We start from the raw sequence: 21,275 nt of genomic DNA, 5'->3' as shown, positions 1-21,275 counted from the left end.
AACCGTGAAAGGGGCGGGCCCAACAAGGTCCCCTTCATGGGCACTATCACTGCTTGCTGTCAGGGAGGCTGCCAGACAATTTTCCATGCACACTCTGGGCTGGGGGGCAGTCAACCACCAGTACACACAGCAGAACCTAAACCCATACCATTATTGCTAAGCAGCAAGACAGGGGCCCATTGCACTCCCACGGGGCCTTTTTAAATGCAATCCATAACCCGGATTCCAGGAACCCTTCTTACTCCTCCTACTTGCATGTGACACTGGGCTTAGGATCTGCATAGGAAACACACACACAAGCACACACCTACCTTTGTTGCCTGCAGATGCCTCCTTGGCTGTCCCCAAACGGTATCAAACCAACACCCACGGGAAGCTGTAAGCATAGAGGACATGCCTGCACCCCATTGGACTTACCTGTGTGGGTTAAATCCGGGTTATTTGACAACCTATGGCGGTGATGGTTCTGCTCAGGCAGAGCAGTGCTGATGCTCCTCATAAAGCTGTCGCTGCTGTGAAGGTTCTAGGTGACATCACAAATCCCTATGGTTACATACACAACAAAGCTGGGTTGTTGTTGTTTACACTCTGCAAGGCCTGTGGAAGTGAGTGACATCATAGCACTGTAGTTCTGAGGGTTCTAGATGGATGCAACAATCTCCTGTTGCTTCTATGAAGGCCATAATAGACGACATCACCAAACAGCTCCATAGTCACATACACAGCAAAGGAGAGATGTTGTTTACACCTAGTGATGTCAGTGGTATTGAGTGACATCACAGCACAGTGCTAAGGCTCCTGGGCCTGGACACAGCAGCGGCTGCAATATCTCAACGGAGAATACGTTTATATATATGTGTGTGTGTGCGCGTACATATATATATATATATATATATATATATATATATATATATATTTCTCCGCCGAAATCACTTTTAAACCCATTTCCACCTTTTTTTCCCTTCTCTTCCTCTTACTTTTTTTTCACGTTTTTTTACGTTTTTCTCCTTTTCGCCTCTTTTCTGGGCGTATTATTCTTCTTTTTCTTCTTTTTTTTCGTCTAATGCATACCCCATCAGTGCAGCAATGCTTATTCAATACCGCCAGCAGATGGAGACACTGGGGGATAATTTTCTAAGGATTTATACTGATTTTTCCTGTCTGAATTTGTCGCACAGAAAGTTGCAGGCCAAATATGTGTGACATTTCTGCGACTTTAGCTTCTAGAGCATTTTTACAACATTATACATAGGTGCTGAATACATAAAAAGCGACTGTTCAGCGACAGACAAGTCGCATCGGCTGAAAGTAGGCCAGAATGTCAGTCCATGTTGGAGCAGGTTTAGATACAGTCTAAAGTATAGATCTCAAAGTCTGTGCACAGAATTTAGCAAGGGCCTCGCACCTTGTGATGCATCAGGTAGGTGCACAATAGCATAGCCTAACCCTCTGTACTTTGGTCTATATTGATGCGGGACATAGACAGCCAGCTGATGACCAATCCATTAGTGCAATGGATGGCTGGAAGCATTTGTCTTTGCCTTTGCAATACCACAGAAGCAATGCATGGTCAATGTACAGCAATGACACACCTGTGTGAACAGCCAGGAGACCCCCCCCCCCCCCCCATGTTATGTTACATAGTTACATAGTTAGTACGGTCGAAAAAAGACATATGTCCATCAAGTTCAACCAGGGAATTAAGGGGTAGGGGTGTGGCGCGATATTGGGGAAGGGATGAGATTTTATATTTCTTCATAAGCATTAATCTTATTTTGTCAATTAGGAACATTCAGCACCCACCCGCTATCAAGGCAGCTGCCTATCATGTCATGCCCTACCTGCACAGGTGTGCTGGCTACTCAAATGATCCAATTAAGGAGGCCATTTAGTCAGCAGCAGCAGAAGTCCTGTGCCTGGACGCTCCAACAGCGGCCAGACACAAGCAGAAGCAGCAGAAGCAGCAGCAGCAGCACCACCTTTTGTTTTTTGGCTGCAGCAGCAAGGCCCACAGGGCTGGCTAGCTGGCTAGCCAGCAAGCAGGTAGCAATGAAAGTAGGAATCTTTCTTTTTAACCCTGTAAGGGGGTGGTGCACTGTACCCGAAGATACTGCCATATCGGGTCAATGCATAGGGCGACGGAAGCAAGCTTCGAAATCGGCCCCCGTTCTCAAAAATCCATTTAATATATGGTCCCCAGATAGGGGACGTATCAGATATTAAACTGATAAGAACAGATACTACACTTGATCTTAGCCAAAAGGCCGAGAAGCGATAACCGTGAAAGGGGCGGGCCCAACAAGGTCCCCTTCATGGGCACTATCACTGCTTGCTGTCAGGGAGGCTGCCAGACAATTTTCCATGCACACTCTGGGCTGGGGGGCAGTCAACCACCAGTACACACAGCAGAACCTAAACCCATACCATTATTGCTAAGCAGCAAGACAGGGGCCCATTGCACTCCCACGGGGCCTTTTTAAATGCAATCCATAACCCGGATTTGCCAGGAACCCTTCTTACTCCTCCTACTTGCATGTGACACTGGGCTTAGGATCTGCAGCATAGGAAACACACACACAAGCACACACCTACCTTTGTTGCCTGCAGATGCCTCCTTGGCTGTCCCCAAACGGTATCAAACCAACACCCACGGGAAGCTGTAAGCATAGAGGACATGCCTGCACCCCATTGGACTTACCTGTGTGGGTTAAATCCGGGTTATTTGACAACCTATGGCGGTGATGGTTCTGCTCAGGCAGAGCAGTGCTGATGCTCCTCATAAAGCTGTCGCTGCTGTGAAGGTTCTAGGTGACATCACAAATCCCTATGGTTACATACACAACAAAGCTGGGTTGTTGTTTACACTCTGCAAGGCCTGTGGAAGTGAGTGACATCATAGCACTGTAGTTCTGAGGGTTCTAGATGGATGCAACAATCTCCTGTTGCTTCTATGAAGGCCATAATAGACGACATCACCAAACAGCTCCATAGTCACATACACAGCAAAGGAGAGATGTTGTTTACACCTAGTGATGTCAGTGGTATTGAGTGACATCACAGCACAGTGCTAAGGCTCCTGGGCCTGGACACAGCAGCGGCTGCAATATCTCAACGGAGAATACGTTTATATATATGTGTGTGTGTGCGCGTATATATATATATATATATATATATATATATATATATATATATATATTTCTCCGCCGAAATCACTTTTAAACCCATTTCCACCTTTTTTTCCCTTCTCTTCCTCTTACTTTTTTTTCACGTTTTTTTACGTTTTTCTCCTTTTCGCCTCTTTTCTGGGCGTATTATTCTTCTTTTTCTTCTTTTTTTTCGTCTAATGCATACCCCATCAGTGCAGCAATGCTTATTCAATACCGCCAGCAGATGGAGACACTGGGGGATAATTTTCTAAGGATTTATACTGATTTTTCCTGTCTGAATTTGTCGCACAGAAAGTTGCAGGCCAAATATGTGTGACATTTCTGCGACTTTAGCTTCTAGAGCATTTTTACAACATTATACATAGGTGCTGAATACATAAAAAGCGACTGTTCAGCGACAGACAAGTCGCATCGGCTGAAAGTAGGCCAGAATGTCAGTCCATGTTGGAGCAGGTTTAGATACAGTCTAAAGTATAGATCTCAAAGTCTGTGCACAGAATTTAGCAAGGGCCTCGCACCTTCTGATGCATCAGGTAGGTGCACAATAGCATAGCCTAACCCTCTGTACTTTGGTCTATATTGATGCGGGACATAGACAGCCAGCTGATGACCAATCCATTAGTGCAATGGATGGCTGGAAGCATTTGTCTTTGCCTTTGCAATACCACAGAAGCAATGCATGGTCAATGTACAGCAATGACACACCTGTGTGAACAGCCAGGAGACCCCCCCATGTTATGTTACATAGTTACATAGTTAGTACGGTCGAAAAAAGACATATGTCCATCAAGTTCAACCAGGGAATTAAGGGGTAGGGGTGTGGCGCGATATTGGGGAAGGGATGAGATTTTATATTTCTTCATAAGCATTAATCTTATTTTGTCAATTAGGAACATTCAGCACCCACCCGCTATCAAGGCAGCTGCCTATCATGTCATGCCCTACCTGCACAGGTGTGCTGGCTACTCAAATGATCCAATTAAGGAGGCCATTTATTCAGCAGCAGCAGAAGTCCTGTGCCTGGACGCTCCAACAGCGGCCAGACACAAGCAGAAGCAGCAGAAGCAGCAGCAGCAGCACCACCTTTTGTTTTTTGGCTGCAGCAGCAAGGCCCACAGGGCTGGCTAGCTGGCTAGCCAGCAAGCAGGTAGCAATGAAAGTAGGAATCTTTCTTTTTAACCCTGTAAGGGGGTGGTGCACTGTACCCGAAGATACTGCCATATCGGGTCAATGCATAGGGCGACGGAAGCAAGCTTCGAAATCGGCCCCCGTTCTCAAAAATCCATTTAATATATGGTCCCCAGATAGGGGACGTATCAGATATTAAACTGATAAGAACAGATACTACACTTGATCTTAGCCAAAAGGCCGAGAAGCGATAACCGTGAAAGGGGCGGGCCCAACAAGGTCCCCTTCATGGGCACTATCACTGCTTGCTGTCAGGGAGGCTGCCAGACAATTTTCCATGCACACTCTGGGCTGGGGGGCAGTCAACCACCAGTACACACAGCAGAACCTAAACCCATACCATTATTGCTAAGCAGCAAGACAGGGGCCCATTGCACTCCCACGGGGCCTTTTTAAATGCAATCCATAACCCGGATTTGCCAGGAACCCTTCTTACTCCTCCTACTTGCATGTGACACTGGGCTTAGGATTGCATAGGAAACACACACACAAGCACACACCTACCTTTGTTGCCTGCAGATGCCTCCTTGGCTGTCCCCAAACGGTATCAAACCAACACCCACGGGAAGCTGTAAGCATAGAGGACATGCCTGCACCCCATTGGACTTACCTGTGTGGGTTAAATCCGGGTTATTTGACAACCTATGGCGGTGATGGTTCTGCTCAGGCAGAGCAGTGCTGATGCTCCTCATAAAGCTGTCGCTGCTGTGAAGGTTCTAGGTGACATCACAAATCCCTATGGTTACATACACAACAAAGCTGGGTTGTTGTTGTTTACACTCTGCAAGGCCTGTGGAAGTGAGTGACATCATAGCACTGTAGTTCTGAGGGTTCTAGATGGATGCAACAATCTCCTGTTGCTTCTATGAAGGCCATAATAGACGACATCACCAAACAGCTCCATAGTCACATACACAGCAAAGGAGAGATGTTGTTTACACCTAGTGATGTCAGTGGTATTGAGTGACATCACAGCACAGTGCTAAGGCTCCTGGGCCTGGACACAGCAGCGGCTGCAATATCTCAACGGAGAATACGTTTATATATATGTGTGTGTGTGCGCGTATATATATATATATATATATATATATATATATATATATATATATTTCTCCGCCGAAATCACTTTTAAACCCATTTCCACCTTTTTTTCCCTTCTCTTCCTCTTACTTTTTTTTCACGTTTTTTTACGTTTTTCTCCTTTTCGCCTCTTTTCTGGGCGTATTATTCTTCTTTTTCTTCTTTTTTTTCGTCTAATGCATACCCCATCAGTGCAGCAATGCTTATTCAATACCGCCAGCAGATGGAGACACTGGGGGATAATTTTCTAAGGATTTATACTGATTTTTCCTGTCTGAATTTGTCGCACAGAAAGTTGCAGGCCAAATATGTGTGACATTTCTGCGACTTTAGCTTCTAGAGCATTTTTACAACATTATACATAGGTGCTGAATACATAAAAAGCGACTGTTCAGCGACAGACAAGTCGCATCGGCTGAAAGTAGGCCAGAATGTCAGTCCATGTTGGAGCAGGTTTAGATACAGTCTAAAGTATAGATCTCAAAGTCTGTGCACAGAATTTAGCAAGGGCCTCGCACCTTCTGATGCATCAGGTAGGTGCACAATAGCATAGCCTAACCCTCTGTACTTTGGTCTATATTGATGCGGGACATAGACAGCCAGCTGATGACCAATCCATTAGTGCAATGGATGGCTGGAAGCATTTGTCTTTGCCTTTGCAATACCACAGAAGCAATGCATGGTCAATGTACAGCAATGACACACCTGTGTGAACAGCCAGGAGACCCCCCCCCCCCCCCCCATGTTATGTTACATAGTTACATAGTTAGTACGGTCGAAAAAAGACATATGTCCATCAAGTTCAACCAGGGAATTAAGGGGTAGGGGTGTGGCGCGATATTGGGGAAGGGATGAGATTTTATATTTCTTCATAAGCATTAATCTTATTTTGTCAATTAGGAACATTCAGCACCCACCCGCTATCAAGGCAGCTGCCTATCATGTCATGCCCTACCTGCACAGGTGTGCTGGCTACTCAAATGATCCAATTAAGGAGGCCATTTAGTCAGCAGCAGCAGAAGTCCTGTGCCTGGACGCTCCAACAGCGGCCAGACACAAGCAGAAGCAGCAGAAGCAGCAGCAGCAGCACCACCTTTTGTTTTTTGGCTGCAGCAGCAAGGCCCACAGGGCTGGCTAGCTGGCTAGCCAGCAAGCAGGTAGCAATGAAAGTAGGAATCTTTCTTTTTAACCCTGTAAGGGGGTGGTGCACTGTACCCGAAGATACTGCCATATCGGGTCAATGCATAGGGCGACGGAAGCAAGCTTCGAAATCGGCCCCCGTTCTCAAAAATCCATTTAATATATGGTCCCCAGATAGGGGACGTATCAGATATTAAACTGATAAGAACAGATACTACACTTGATCTTAGCCAAAAGGCCGAGAAGCGATAACCGTGAAAGGGGCGGGCCCAACAAGGTCCCCTTCATGGGCACTATCACTGCTTGCTGTCAGGGAGGCTGCCAGACAATTTTCCATGCACACTCTGGGCTGGGGGGCAGTCAACCACCAGTACACACAGCAGAACCTAAACCCATACCATTATTGCTAAGCAGCAAGACAGGGGCCCATTGCACTCCCACGGGGCCTTTTTAAATGCAATCCATAACCCGGATTTGCCAGGAACCCTTCTTACTCCTCCTACTTGCATGTGACACTGGGCTTAGGATCTGCATAGGAAACACACACACAAGCACACACCTACCTTTGTTGCCTGCAGATGCCTCCTTGGCTGTCCCCAAACGGTATCAAACCAACACCCACGGGAAGCTGTAAGCATAGAGGACATGCCTGCACCCCATTGGACTTACCTGTGTGGGTTAAATCCGGGTTATTTGACAACCTATGGCGGTGATGGTTCTGCTCAGGCAGAGCAGTGCTGATGCTCCTCATAAAGCTGTCGCTGCTGTGAAGGTTCTAGGTGACATCACAAATCCCTATGGTTACATACACAACAAAGCTGGGTTGTTGTTGTTTACACTCTGCAAGGCCTGTGGAAGTGAGTGACATCATAGCACTGTAGTTCTGAGGGTTCTAGATGGATGCAACAATCTCCTGTTGCTTCTATGAAGGCCATAATAGACGACATCACCAAACAGCTCCATAGTCACATACACAGCAAAGGAGAGATGTTGTTTACACCTAGTGATGTCAGTGGTATTGAGTGACATCACAGCACAGTGCTAAGGCTCCTGGGCCTGGACACAGCAGCGGCTGCAATATCTCAACGGAGAATACGTTTATATATATGTGTGTGTGTGCGCGTATGTATATATATATATATATATATATATATATATATATATATATATATATCTCCGCCGAAATCACTTTTAAACCCATTTCCACCTTTTTTTCCCTTCTCTTCCTCTTACTTTTTTTTCACGTTTTTTTACGTTTTTCTCCTTTTCGCCTCTTTTCTGGGCGTATTATTCTTCTTTTTCTTCTTTTTTTTCGTCTAATGCATACCCCATCAGTGCAGCAATGCTTATTCAATACCGCCAGCAGATGGAGACACTGGGGGATAATTTTCTAAGGATTTATACTGATTTTTCCTGTCTGAATTTGTCGCACAGAAAGTTGCAGGCCAAATATGTGTGACATTTCTGCGACTTTAGCTTCTAGAGCATTTTTACAACATTATACATAGGTGCTGAATACATAAAAAGCGACTGTTCAGCGACAGACAAGTCGCATCGGCTGAAAGTAGGCCAGAATGTCAGTCCATGTTGGAGCAGGTTTAGATACAGTCTAAAGTATAGATCTCAAAGTCTGTGCACAGAATTTAGCAAGGGCCTCGCACCTTCTGATGCATCAGGTAGGTGCACAATAGCATAGCCTAACCCTCTGTACTTTGGTCTATATTGATGCGGGACATAGACAGCCAGCTGATGACCAATCCATTAGTGCAATGGATGGCTGGAAGCATTTGTCTTTGCCTTTGCAATACCACAGAAGCAATGCATGGTCAATGTACAGCAATGACACACCTGTGTGAACAGCCAGGAGACCCCCCCCCATGTTATGTTACATAGTTACATAGTTAGTACGGTCGAAAAAAGACATATGTCCATCAAGTTCAACCAGGGAATTAAGGGGTAGGGGTGTGGCGCGATATTGGGGAAGGGATGAGATTTTATATTTCTTCATAAGCATTAATCTTATTTTGTCAATTAGGAACATTCAGCACCCACCCGCTATCAAGGCAGCTGCCTATCATGTCATGCCCTACCTGCACAGGTGTGCTGGCTACTCAAATGATCCAATTAAGGAGGCCATTTAGTCAGCAGCAGCAGAAGTCCTGTGCCTGGACGCTCCAACAGCGGCCAGACACAAGCAGAAGCAGCAGAAGCAGCAGCAGCAGCACCACCTTTTGTTTTTTGGCTGCAGCAGCAAGGCCCACAGGGCTGGCTAGCTGGCTAGCCAGCAAGCAGGTAGCAATGAAAGTAGGAATCTTTCTTTTTAACCCTGTAAGGGGGTGGTGCACTGTACCCGAAGATACTGCCATATCGGGTCAATGCATAGGGCGACGGAAGCAAGCTTCGAAATCGGCCCCCGTTCTCAAAAATCCATTTAATATATGGTCCCCAGATAGGGGACGTATCAGATATTAAACTGATAAGAACAGATACTACACTTGATCTTAGCCAAAAGGCCGAGAAGCGATAACCGTGAAAGGGGCGGGCCCAACAAGGTCCCCTTCATGGGCACTATCACTGCTTGCTGTCAGGGAGGCTGCCAGACAATTTTCCATGCACACTCTGGGCTGGGGGGCAGTCAACCACCAGTACACACAGCAGAACCTAAACCCATACCATTATTGCTAAGCAGCAAGACAGGGGCCCATTGCACTCCCACGGGGCCTTTTTAAATGCAATCCATAACCCGGATTTGCCAGGAACCCTTCTTACTCCTCCTACTTGCATGTGACACTGGGCTTAGGATCTGCATAGGAAACACACACACAAGCACACACCTACCTTTGTTGCCTGCAGATGCCTCCTTGGCTGTCCCCAAACGGTATCAAACCAACACCCACGGGAAGCTGTAAGCATAGAGGACATGCCTGCACCCCATTGGACTTACCTGTGTGGGTTAAATCCGGGTTATTTGACAACCTATGGCGGTGATGGTTCTGCTCAGGCAGAGCAGTGCTGATGCTCCTCATAAAGCTGTCGCTGCTGTGAAGGTTCTAGGTGACATCACAAATCCCTATGGTTACATACACAACAAAGCTGGGTTGTTGTTGTTTACACTCTGCAAGGCCTGTGGAAGTGAGTGACATCATAGTACTGTAGTTCTGAGGGTTCTAGATGGATGCAACAATCTCCTGTTGCTTCTATGAAGGCCATAATAGACGACATCACCAAACAGCTCCATAGTCACATACACAGCAAAGGAGAGATGTTGTTTACACCTAGTGATGTCAGTGGTATTGAGTGACATCACAGCACAGTGCTAAGGCTCCTGGGCCTGGACACAGCAGCGGCTGCAATATCTCAACGGAGAATACGTTTATATATATGTGTGTGTGTGCGCGTATATATATATATATATATATATATATATATATATATATTTCTCCGCCGAAATCACTTTTAAACCCATTTCCACCTTTTTTTCCCTTCTCTTCCTCTTACTTTTTTTTCACGTTTTTTTACGTTTTTCTCCTTTTCGCCTCTTTTCTGGGCGTATTATTCTTCTTTTTCTTCTTTTTTTTCGTCTAATGCATACCCCATCAGTGCAGCAATGCTTATTCAATACCGCCAGCAGATGGAGACACTGGGGGATAATTTTCTAAGGATTTATACTGATTTTTCCTGTCTGAATTTGTCGCACAGAAAGTTGCAGGCCAAATATGTGTGACATTTCTGCGACTTTAGCTTCTAGAGCATTTTTACAACATTATACATAGGTGCTGAATACATAAAAAGCGACTGTTCAGCGACAGACAAGTCGCATCGGCTGAAAGTAGGCCAGAATGTCAGTCCATGTTGGAGCAGGTTTAGATACAGTCTAAAGTATAGATCTCAAAGTCTGTGCACAGAATTTAGCAAGGGCCTCGCACCTTCTGATGCATCAGGTAGGTGCACAATAGCATAGCCTAACCCTCTGTACTTTGGTCTATATTGATGCGGGACATAGACAGCCAGCTGATGACCAATCCATTAGTGCAATGGATGGCTGGAAGCATTTGTCTTTGCCTTTGCAATACCACAGAAGCAATGCATGGTCAATGTACAGCAATGACACACCTGTGTGAACAGCCAGGAGACCCCCCCCCCCCCCCCCCCATGTTATGTTACATAGTTACATAGTTAGTACGGTCGAAAAAAGACATATGTCCATCAAGTTCAACCAGGGAATTAAGGGGTAGGGGTGTGGCGCGATATTGGGGAAGGGATGAGATTTTATATTTCTTCATAAGCATTAATCTTATTTTGTCAATTAGGAACATTCAGCACCCACCCGCTATCAAGGCAGCTGCCTATCATGTCATGCCCTACCTGCACAGGTGTGCTGGCTACTCAAATGATCCAATTAAGGAGGCCATTTAGTCAGCAGCAGCAGAAGTCCTGTGCCTGGACGCTCCAACAGCGGCCAGACACAAGCAGAAGCAGCAGAAGCAGCACCACCTTTTGTTTTTTGGCTGCAGCAGCAAGGCCCACAGGGCTGGCTAGCTGGCTAGCCAGCAAGCAGGTAGCAATGAAAGTAGGAATCTTTCTTTTTAACCCTGTAAGGGGGTGGTGCACTGTACCCGAAGATACTGCCATATCGGGTCAATGCATAGGGCGACGGAAGCAAGCTTCGAAATCGGCCCCCGTTCTCAAAAATCCATTTAATATATGGTCCCCAGATAGGGGACGTATCAGATATTAAACTGATAAGAACAGATACTACACTTGATCTTAGCCAAAAGGCCGAGAAGCGATAACCGTGAAAGGGGCGGGCCCAACAAGGTCCCCTTCATGGGCACTATCACTGCTTGCTGTCAGGGAGGCTGCCAGACAATTTTCCATGCACACTCTGGGCTGGGGGGCAGTCAACCACCAGTACACACAGCAGAACCTAAACCCATACCATTATTGCTAAGCAGCAAGACAGGGGCCCATTGCACTCCCACGGGGCCTTTTTAAATGCAATCCATAACCCGGATTTGCCAGGAACCCTTCTTACTCCTCCTACTTGCATGTGACACTGGGCTTAGGATCTGCATAGGAAACACACACACAAGCACACACCTACCTTTGTTGCCTGCAGATGCCTCCTTGGCTGTCCCCAAACGGTATCAAACCAACACCCACGGGAAGCTGTAAGCATAGAGGACATGCCTGCACCCCATTGGACTTACCTGTGTGGGTTAAATCCGGGTTATTTGACAACCTATGGCGGTGATGGTTCTGCTCAGGCAGAGCAGTGCTGATGCTCCTCATAAAGCTGTCGCTGCTGTGAAGGTTCTAGGTGACATCACAAATCCCTATGGTTACATACACAACAAAGCTGGGTTGTTGTTGTTTACACTCTGCAAGGCCTGTGGAAGTGAGTGACATCATAGCACTGTAGTTCTGAGGGTTCTAGATGGATGCAACAATCTCCTGTTGCTTCTATGAAGGCCATAATAGACGACATCACCAAACAGCTCCATAGTCACATACACAGCAAAGGAGAGATGTTGTTTACACCTAGTGATGTCAGTGGTATTGAGTGACATCACAGCACAGTGCTAAGGCTCCTGGGCCTGGACACAGCAGCGGCTGCAATATCTCAACGGAGAATACGTTTATATATATGTGTGTGTGTGCGCGTATATATATATATATATATATATATATATATATATATATATATATATATTTCTCCGCCGAAATCACTTTTAAACCCATTTCCACCTTTTTTTCCCTTCTCTTCCTCTTACTTTTTTTTCACGTTTTTTTACGTTTTTCTCCTTTTCGCCTCTTTTCTGGGCGTATTATTCTTCTTTTTCTTCTTTTTTTTCGTCTAATGCATACCCCATCAGTGCAGCAATGCTTATTCAATACCGCCAGCAGATGGAGACACTGGGGGATAATTTTCTAAGGATTTATACTGATTTTTCCTGTCTGAATTTGTCGCACAGAAAGTTGCAGGCCAAATATGTGTGACATTTCTGCGACTTTAGCTTCTAGAGCATTTTTACAACATTATACATAGGTGCTGAATACATAAAAAGCGACTGTTCAGCGACAGACAAGTCGCATCGGCTGAAAGTAGGCCAGAATGTCAGTCCATGTTGGAGCAGGTTTAGATACAGTCTAAAGTATAGATCTCAAAGTCTGTGCACAGAATTTAGCAAGGGCCTCGCACCTTCTGATGCATCAGGTAGGTGCACAATAGCATAGCCTAACCCTCTGTACTTTGGTCTATATTGATGCGGGACATAGACAGCCAGCTGATGACCAATCCATTAGTGCAATGGATGGCTGGAAGCATTTGTCTTTGCCTTTGCAATACCACAGAAGCAATGCATGGTCAATGTACAGCAATGACACACCTGTGTGAACAGCCAGGAGACCCCCCCCCCCCCCATGTTATGTTACATAGTTACATAGTTAGTACGGTCGAAAAAAGACATATGTCCATCAAGTTCAACCAGGGAATTAAGGGGTAGGGGTGTGGCGCGATATTGGGGAAGGGATGAGATTTTATATTTCTTCATAAGCATTAATCTTATTTTGTCAATTAGGAACATTCAGCACCCACCCGCTATCAAGGCAGCTGCCTATCATGTCATGCCCTACCTGCACAGGTGTGCTGGCTACTCAAATGATCCAATTAAGGAGGCCATTTAGTCAGCAGCAGCAGAAGTCCTGTGCCTGGACGCTCCAACAGCGGCCAGACACAAGCAGAAGCAGCAGAAGCAGCAGCAGCAGCACCACCTTTTGTTTTTTGGCTGCAGCAGCAAGGCCCACAGGGCTGGCTAGCTGGCTAGCCAGCAAGCAGGTAGCAATGAAAGTAGGAATCTTTATTTTTAACCCTGTAAGGGGGTGGTGCACTGTACCCGAAGATACTGCCATATCGGGTCAATGCATAGGGCGACGGAAGCAAGCTTCGAAATCGGCCCCCGTTCTCAAAAATCCATTTAATATATGGTCCCCAGATAGGGGACGTATCAGATATTAAACTGATAAGAACAGATACTACACTTGATCTTAGCCAAAAGGCCGAGAAGCGATAACCGTGAAAGGGGCGGGCCCAACAAGGTCCCCTTCATGGGCACTATCACTGCTTGCTGTCAGGGAGGCTGCCAGACAATTTTCCATGCACACTCTGGGCTGGGGGGCAGTCAACCACCAGTACACACAGCAGAACCTAAACCCATACCATTATTGCTAAGCAGCAAGACAGGGGCCCATTGCACTCCCACGGGGCCTTTTTAAATGCAATCCATAACCCGGATTTGCCAGGAACCCTTCTTACTCCTCCTACTTGCATGTGACACTGGGCTTAGGATCTGCATAGGAAACACACACACAAGCACACACCTACCTTTGTTGCCTGCAGATGCCTCCTTGGCTGTCCCCAAACGGTATCAAACCAACACCCACGGGAAGCTGTAAGCATAGAGGACATGCCTGCACCCCATTGGACTTACCTGTGTGGGTTAAATCCGGGTTATTTGACAACCTATGGCGGTGATGGTTCTGCTCAGGCAGAGCAGTGCTGATGCTCCTCATAAAGCTGTCGCTGCTGTGAAGGTTCTAGGTGACATCACAAATCCCTATGGTTACATACACAACAAAGCTGGGTTGTTGTTGTTTACACTCTGCAAGGCCTGTGGAAGTGAGTGACATCATAGCACTGTAGTTCTGAGGGTTCTAGATGGATGCAACAATCTCCTGTTGCTTCTATGAAGGCCATAATAGACGACATCACCAAACAGCTCCATAGTCACATACACAGCAAAGGAGAGATGTTGTTTACACCTAGTGATGTCAGTGGTATTGAGTGACATCACAGCACAGTGCTAAGGCTCCTGGGCCTGGACACAGCAGCGGCTGCAATATCTCAACGGAGAATACGTTTATATATATGTGTGTGTGTGCGCGTATATATATATATATATATATATATATATATATATATATATATTTCTCCGCCGAAATCACTTTTAAACCCATTTCCACCTTTTTTTCCCTTCTCTTCCTCTTACTTTTTTTTCACGTTTTTTTACGTTTTTCTCCTTTTCGCCTCTTTTCTGGGCGTATTATTCTTCTTTTTCTTCTTTTTTTTCGTCTAATGCATACCCCATCAGTGCAGCAATGCTTATTCAATACCGCCAGCAGATGGAGACACTGGGGGATAATTTTCTAAGGATTTATACTGATTTTTCCTGTCTGAATTTGTCGCACAGAAAGTTGCAGGCCAAATATGTGTGACATTTCTGCGACTTTAGCTTCTAGAGCATTTTTACAACATTATACATAGGTGCTGAATACATAAAAAGCGACTGTTCAGCGACAGACAAGTCGCATCGGCTGAAAGTAGGCCAGAATGTCAGTCCATGTTGGAGCAGGTTTAGATACAGTCTAAAGTATAGATCTCAAAGTCTGTGCACAGAATTTAGCAAGGGCCTCGCACCTTCTGATGCATCAGGTAGGTGCACAATAGCATAGCCTAACCCTCTGTACTTTGGTCTATATTGATGCGGGACATAGACAGCCAGCTGATGACCAATCCATTAGTGCAATGGATGGCTGGAAGCATTTGTCTTTGCCTTTGCAATACCACAGAAGCAATGCATGGTCAATGTACAGCAATGACACACCTGTGTGAACAGCCAGGAGACCCCCCCCCCCCCCCCCATGTTATGTTACATAGTTACATAGTTAGTACGGTCGAAAAAAGACATATGTCCATCAAGTTCAACCAGGGAATTAAGGGGTAGGGGTGTGGCGCGATATTGGGGAAGGGATGAGATTTTATATTTCTTCATAAGCATTAATCTTATTTTGTCAATTAGGAACATTCAGCACCCACCCGCTATCAAGGCAGCTGCCTATCATGTCATGCCCTACCTGCACAGGTGTGCTGGCTACTCAAATGATCCAATTAAGGAGGCCATTTAGTCAGCAGCAGCAGAAGTCCTGTGCCTGGACGCTCCAACAGCGGCCAGACACAAGCAGAAGCAGCAGAAGCAGCAGCAGCAGCACCACCTTTTGTTTTTTGGCTGCAGCAGCAAGGCCCACAGGGCTGGCTAGCTGGCTAGCCAGCAAGCAGGTAGCAATGAAAGTAGGAATCTTTCTTTTTAACCCTGTAAGGGGGTGGTGCACTGTACCCGAAGATACTGCCATATCGGGTCAATGCATAGGGCGACGGAAGCAAGCTTCGAAATCGGCCCCCGTTCTCAAAAATCCATTTAATATATGGTCCCCAGATAGGGGACGTATCAGATATTAAACTGATAAGAACAGATACTACACTTGATCTTAGCCAAAAGGCCGAGAAGCGATAACCGTGAAAGGGGCGGGCCCAACAAGGTCCCCTTCATGGGCACTATCACTGCTTGCTGTCAGGGAGGCTGCCAGACAATTTTCCATGCACACTCTGGGCTGGGGGGCAGTCAACCACCAGTACACACAGCAGAACCTAAACCCATACCATTATTGCTAAGCAGCAAGACAGGGGCCCATTGCACTCCCACGGGGCCTTTTTAAATGCAATCCATAACCCGGATTTGCCAGGAACCCTTCTTACTCCTCCTACTTGCATGTGACACTGGGCTTAGGATCTGCATAGGAAACACACACACAAGCACACACCTACCTTTGTTGCCTGCAGATGCCTCCTTGGCTGTCCCCAAACGGTATCAAACCAACACCCACGGGAAGCTGTAAGCATAGAGGACATGCCTGCACCCCATTGGACTTACCTGTGTGGGTTAAATCCGGGTTATTTGACAACCTATGGCGGTGATGGTTCTGCTCAGGCAGAGCAGTGCTGATGCTCCTCATAAAGCTGTCGCTGCTGTGAAGGTTCTAGGTGACATCACAAATCCCTATGGTTACATACACAACAAAGCTGGGTTGTTGTTGTTTACACTCTGCAAGGCCTGTGGAAGTGAGTGACATCATAGCACTGTAGTTCTGAGGGTTCTAGATGGATGCAACAATCTCCTGTTGCTTCTATGAAGGCCATAATAGACGACATCACCAAACAGCTCCATAGTCACATACACAGCAAAGGAGAGATGTTGTTTACACCTAGTGATGTCAGTGGTATTGAGTGACATCACAGCACAGTGCTAAGGCTCCTGGGCCTGGACACAGCAGCGGCTGCAATATCTCAACGGAGAATACGTTTATATATATGTGTGTGTGTGCGCGTATATATATATATATATATATATATATATATATATATATATATATATATATTCTCCGCCGAAATCACTTTTAAACCCATTTCCACCTTTTTTTCCCTTCTCTTCCTCTTACTTTTTTTTCACGTTTTTTTACGTTTTTCTCCTTTTCGCCTCTTTTCTGGGCGTATTATTCTTCTTTTTCTTCTTTTTTTTCGTCTAATGCATACCCCATCAGTGCAGCAATGCTTATTCAATACCGCCAGCAGATGGAGACACTGGGGGATAATTTTCTAAGGATTTATACTGATTTTTCCTGTCTGAATTTGTCGCACAGAAAGTTGCAGGCCAAATATGTGTGACATTTCTGCGACTTTAGCTTCTAGAGCATTTTTACAACATTATACATAGGTGCTGAATACATAAAAAGCGACTGTTCAGCGACAGACAAGTCGCATCGGCTGAAAGTAGGCCAGAATGTCAGTCCATGTTGGAGCAGGTTTAGATACAGTCTAAAGTATAGATCTCAAAGTCTGTGCACAGAATTTAGCAAGGGCCTCGCACCTTCTGATGCATCAGGTAGGTGCACAATAGCATAGCCTAACCCTCTGTACTTTGGTCTATATTGATGCGGGACATAGACAGCCAGCTGATGACCAATCCATTAGTGCAATGGATGGCTGGAAGCATTTGTCTTTGCCTTTGCAATACCACAGAAGCAATGCATGGTCAATGTACAGCAATGACACACCTGTGTGAACAGCCAGGAGACCCCCCCCCCCCCCCCATGTTATGTTATGTTACATAGTTACATAGTTAGTACGGTCGAAAAAAGACATATGTCCATCAAGTTCAACCAGGGAATTAAGGGGTAGGGGTGTGGCGCGATATTGGGGAAGGGATGAGATTTTATATTTCTTCATAAGCATTAATCTTATTTTGTCAATTAGGAACATTCAGCACCCACCCGCTATCAAGGCAGCTGCCTATCATGTCATGCCCTACCTGCACAGGTGTGCTGGCTACTCAAATGATCCAATTAAGGAGGCCATTTAGTCAGCAGCAGCAGAAGTCCTGTGCCTGGACGCTCCAACAGCGGCCAGACACAAGCAGAAGCAGCAGAAGCAGCAGCAGCAGCACCACCTTTTGTTTTTTGGCTGCAGCAGCAAGGCCCACAGGGCTGGCTAGCTGGCTAGCCAGCAAGCAGGTAGCAATGAAAGTAGGAATCTTTCTTTTTAACCCTGTAAGGGGGTGGTGCACTGTACCCGAAGATACTGCCATATCGGGTCAATGCATAGGGCGACGGAAGCAAGCTTCGAAATCGGCCCCCGTTCTCAAAAATCCATTTAATATATGGTCCCCAGATAGGGGACGTATCAGATATTAAACTGATAAGAACAGATACTACACTTGATCTTAGCCAAAAGGCCGAGAAGCGATAACCGTGAAAGGGGCGGGCCCAACAAGGTCCCCTTCATGGGCACTATCACTGCTTGCTGTCAGGGAGGCTGCCAGACAATTTTCCATGCACACTCTGGGCTGGGGGGCAGTCAACCACCAGTACACACAGCAGAACCTAAACCCATACCATTATTGCTAAGCAGCAAGACAGGGGCCCATTGCACTCCCACGGGGCCTTTTTAAATGCAATCCATAACCCGGATTTGCCAGGAACCCTTCTTACTCCTCCTACTTGCATGTGACACTGGGCTTAGGATCTGCATAGGAAACACACACACAAGCACACACCTACCTTTGTTGCCTGCAGATGCCTCCTTGGCTGTCCCCAAACGGTATCAAACCAACACCCACGGGAAGCTGTAAGCATAGAGGACATGCCTGCACCCCATTGGACTTACCTGTGTGGGTTAAATCCGGGTTATTTGACAACCTATGGCGGTGATGGTTCTGCTCAGGCAGAGCAGTGCTGATGCTCCTCATAAAGCTGTCGCTGCTGTGAAGGTTCTAGGTGACATCACAAATCCCTATGGTTACATACACAACAAAGCTGGGTTGTTGTTGTTTACACTCTGCAAGGCCTGTGGAAGTGAGTGACATCATAGCACTGTAGTTCTGAGGGTTCTAGATGGATGCAACAATCTCCTGTTGCTTCTATGAAGGCCATAATAGACGACATCACCAAACAGCTCCATAGTCACATACACAGCAAAGGAGAGATGTTGTTTACACCTAGTGATGTCAGTGGTATTGAGTGACATCACAGCACAGTGCTAAGGCTCCTGGGCCTGGACACAGCAGCGGCTGCAATATCTCAACGGAGAATACGTTTATATATATGTGTGTGTGTGCGCGTATATATATATATATATATATATATATATATATATATATATATATTCTCCGCCGAAATCACTTTTAAACCCATTTCCACCTTTTTTTCCCTTCTCTTCCTCTTACTTTTTTTTCACGTTTTTTTACGTTTTTCTCCTTTTCGCCTCTTTTCTGGGCGTATTATTCTTCTTTTTCTTCTTTTTTTTCGTCTAATGCATACCCCATCAGTGCAGCAATGCTTATTCAATACCGCCAGCAGATGGAGACACTGGGGGATAATTTTCTAAGGATTTATACTGATTTTTCCTGTCTGAATTTGTCGCACAGAAAGTTGCAGGCCAAATATGTGTGACATTTCTGCGACTTTAGCTTCTAGAGCATTTTTACAACATTATACATAGGTGCTGAATACATAAAAAGCGACTGTTCAGCGACAGACAAGTCGCATCGGCTGAAAGTAGGCCAGAATGTCAGTCCATGTTGGAGCAGGTTTAGATACAGTCTAAAGTATAGATCTCAAAGTCTGTGCACAGAATTTAGCAAGGGCCTCGCACCTTCTGATGCATCAGGTAGGTGCACAATAGCATAGCCTAACCCTCTGTACTTTGGTCTATATTGATGCGGGACATAGACAGCCAGCTGATGACCAATCCATTAGTGCAATGGATGGCTGGAAGCATTTGTCTTTGCCTTTGCAATACCACAGAAGCAATGCATGGTCAATGTACAGCAATGACACACCTGTGTGAACAGCCAGGAGACCCCCCCCCCCCCCCCATGTTATGTTACATAGTTACATAGTTAGTACGGTCGAAAAAAGACATATGTCCATCAAGTTCAACCAGGGAATTAAGGGGTAGGGGTGTGGCGCGATATTGGGGAAGGGATGAGATTTTATATTTCTTCATAAGCATTAATCTTATTTTGTCAATTAGGAACATTCAGCACCCACCCGCTATCAAGGCAGCTGCCTATCATGTCATGCCCTACCTGCACAGGTGTGCTGGCTACTCAAATGATCCAATTAAGGAGGCCATTTAGTCAGCAGCAGCAGAAGTCCTGTGCCTGGACGCTCCAACAGCGGCCAGACACAAGCAGAAGCAGCAGAAGCAGCAGCAGCAGCACCACCTTTTGTTTTTTGGCTGCAGCAGCAAGGCCCACAGGGCTGGCTAGCTGGCTAGCCAGCAAGCAGGTAGCAATGAAAGTAGGAATCTTTCTTTTTAACCCTGTAAGGGGGTGGTGCACTGTACCCGAAGATACTGCCATATCGGGTCAATGCATAGGGCGACGGAAGCAAGCTTCGAAATCGGCCCCCGTTCTCAAAAATCCATTTAATATATGGTCCCCAGATAGGGGACGTATCAGATATTAAACTGATAAGAACAGATACTACACTTGATCTTAGCCAAAAGGCCGAGAAGCGATAACCGTGAAAGGGGCGGGCCCAACAAGGTCCCCTTCATGGGCACTATCACTGCTTGCTGTCAGGGAGGCTGCCAGACAATTTTCCATGCACACTCTGGGCTGGGGGGCAGTCAACCACCAGTACACACAGCAGAACCTAAACCCATACCATTATTGCTAAGCAGCAAGACAGGGGCCCATTGCACTCCCACGGGGCCTTTTTAAATGCAATCCATAACCCGGATTTGCCAGGAACCCTTCTTACTCCTCCTACTTGCATGTGACACTGGGCTTAGGATCTGCATAGGAAACACACACACAAGCACACACCTACCTTTGTTGCCTGCAGATGCCTCCTTGGCTGTCCCCAAACGGTATCAAACCAACACCCACGGGAAGCTGTAAGCATAGAGGACATGCCTGCACCCCATTGGACTTACCTGTGTGGGTTAAATCCGGGTTATTTGACAACCTATGGCGGTGATGGTTCTGCTCAGGCAGAGCAGTGCTGATGCTCCTCATAAAGCTGTCGCTGCTGTGAAGGTTCTAGGTGACATCACAAATCCCTATGGTTACATACACAACAAAGCTGGGTTGTTGTTGTTGTTTACACTCTGCAAGGCCTGTGGAAGTGAGTGACATCATAGCACTGTAGTTCTGAGGGTTCTAGATGGATGCAACAATCTCCTGTTGCTTCTATGAAGGCCATAATAGACGACATCACCAAACAGCTCCATAGTCACATACACAGCAAAGGAGAGATGTTGTTTACACCTAGTGATGTCAGTGGTATTGAGTGACATCACAG

The 21,275-nt window shown here is 46.1% G+C and overlaps 9 non-coding genes across 9 annotated transcripts; all 9 read right to left on the bottom strand.

Moving 5' to 3' along the window:
* Positions 1-2,085: 2,085 nt before the first annotated feature.
* LOC130346578 (U2 spliceosomal RNA) lies at positions 2,086-2,276 on the bottom strand. Its single transcript, XR_008884756.1, has one exon. It is a non-coding gene; the product is annotated as a U2 spliceosomal RNA (small nuclear RNA).
* Positions 2,277-4,356: 2,080 nt separating this feature from the next.
* Positions 4,357-4,547, bottom strand: LOC130346577 (U2 spliceosomal RNA). The gene has a single exon (XR_008884755.1). It is a non-coding gene; the product is annotated as a U2 spliceosomal RNA (small nuclear RNA).
* Positions 4,548-6,634: 2,087 nt separating this feature from the next.
* Positions 6,635-6,825, bottom strand: LOC130346575 (U2 spliceosomal RNA). The gene has a single exon (XR_008884754.1). It is a non-coding gene; the product is annotated as a U2 spliceosomal RNA (small nuclear RNA).
* Positions 6,826-8,909: 2,084 nt separating this feature from the next.
* LOC130346574 (U2 spliceosomal RNA) lies at positions 8,910-9,100 on the bottom strand. The gene has a single exon (XR_008884753.1). It is a non-coding gene; the product is annotated as a U2 spliceosomal RNA (small nuclear RNA).
* Positions 9,101-11,175: 2,075 nt separating this feature from the next.
* On the bottom strand, positions 11,176-11,366 carry LOC130346572 (U2 spliceosomal RNA). Its single transcript, XR_008884751.1, has one exon. It is a non-coding gene; the product is annotated as a U2 spliceosomal RNA (small nuclear RNA).
* Positions 11,367-13,455: 2,089 nt separating this feature from the next.
* LOC130346571 (U2 spliceosomal RNA) lies at positions 13,456-13,646 on the bottom strand. The gene has a single exon (XR_008884750.1). It is a non-coding gene; the product is annotated as a U2 spliceosomal RNA (small nuclear RNA).
* Positions 13,647-15,732: 2,086 nt separating this feature from the next.
* LOC130346570 (U2 spliceosomal RNA) lies at positions 15,733-15,923 on the bottom strand. The gene has a single exon (XR_008884749.1). It is a non-coding gene; the product is annotated as a U2 spliceosomal RNA (small nuclear RNA).
* A 2,097-nt stretch (positions 15,924-18,020) lies between these two features.
* Positions 18,021-18,211, bottom strand: LOC130346569 (U2 spliceosomal RNA). Its single transcript, XR_008884748.1, has one exon. It is a non-coding gene; the product is annotated as a U2 spliceosomal RNA (small nuclear RNA).
* Positions 18,212-20,297: 2,086 nt separating this feature from the next.
* On the bottom strand, positions 20,298-20,488 carry LOC130346568 (U2 spliceosomal RNA). The gene has a single exon (XR_008884747.1). It is a non-coding gene; the product is annotated as a U2 spliceosomal RNA (small nuclear RNA).
* Positions 20,489-21,275: the final 787 nt, after the last annotated feature.

The sequence above is a fragment of the Hyla sarda genome, unplaced genomic scaffold (genome assembly GCF_029499605.1).
Source record: "Hyla sarda isolate aHylSar1 unplaced genomic scaffold, aHylSar1.hap1 scaffold_798, whole genome shotgun sequence".
Lineage (NCBI taxonomy): Eukaryota > Metazoa > Chordata > Amphibia > Anura > Hylidae > Hyla > Hyla sarda.
The sequence above is the reverse complement of the archived record's forward strand: the minus strand, read 5'-3'. Positions and strand labels throughout refer to the sequence as shown.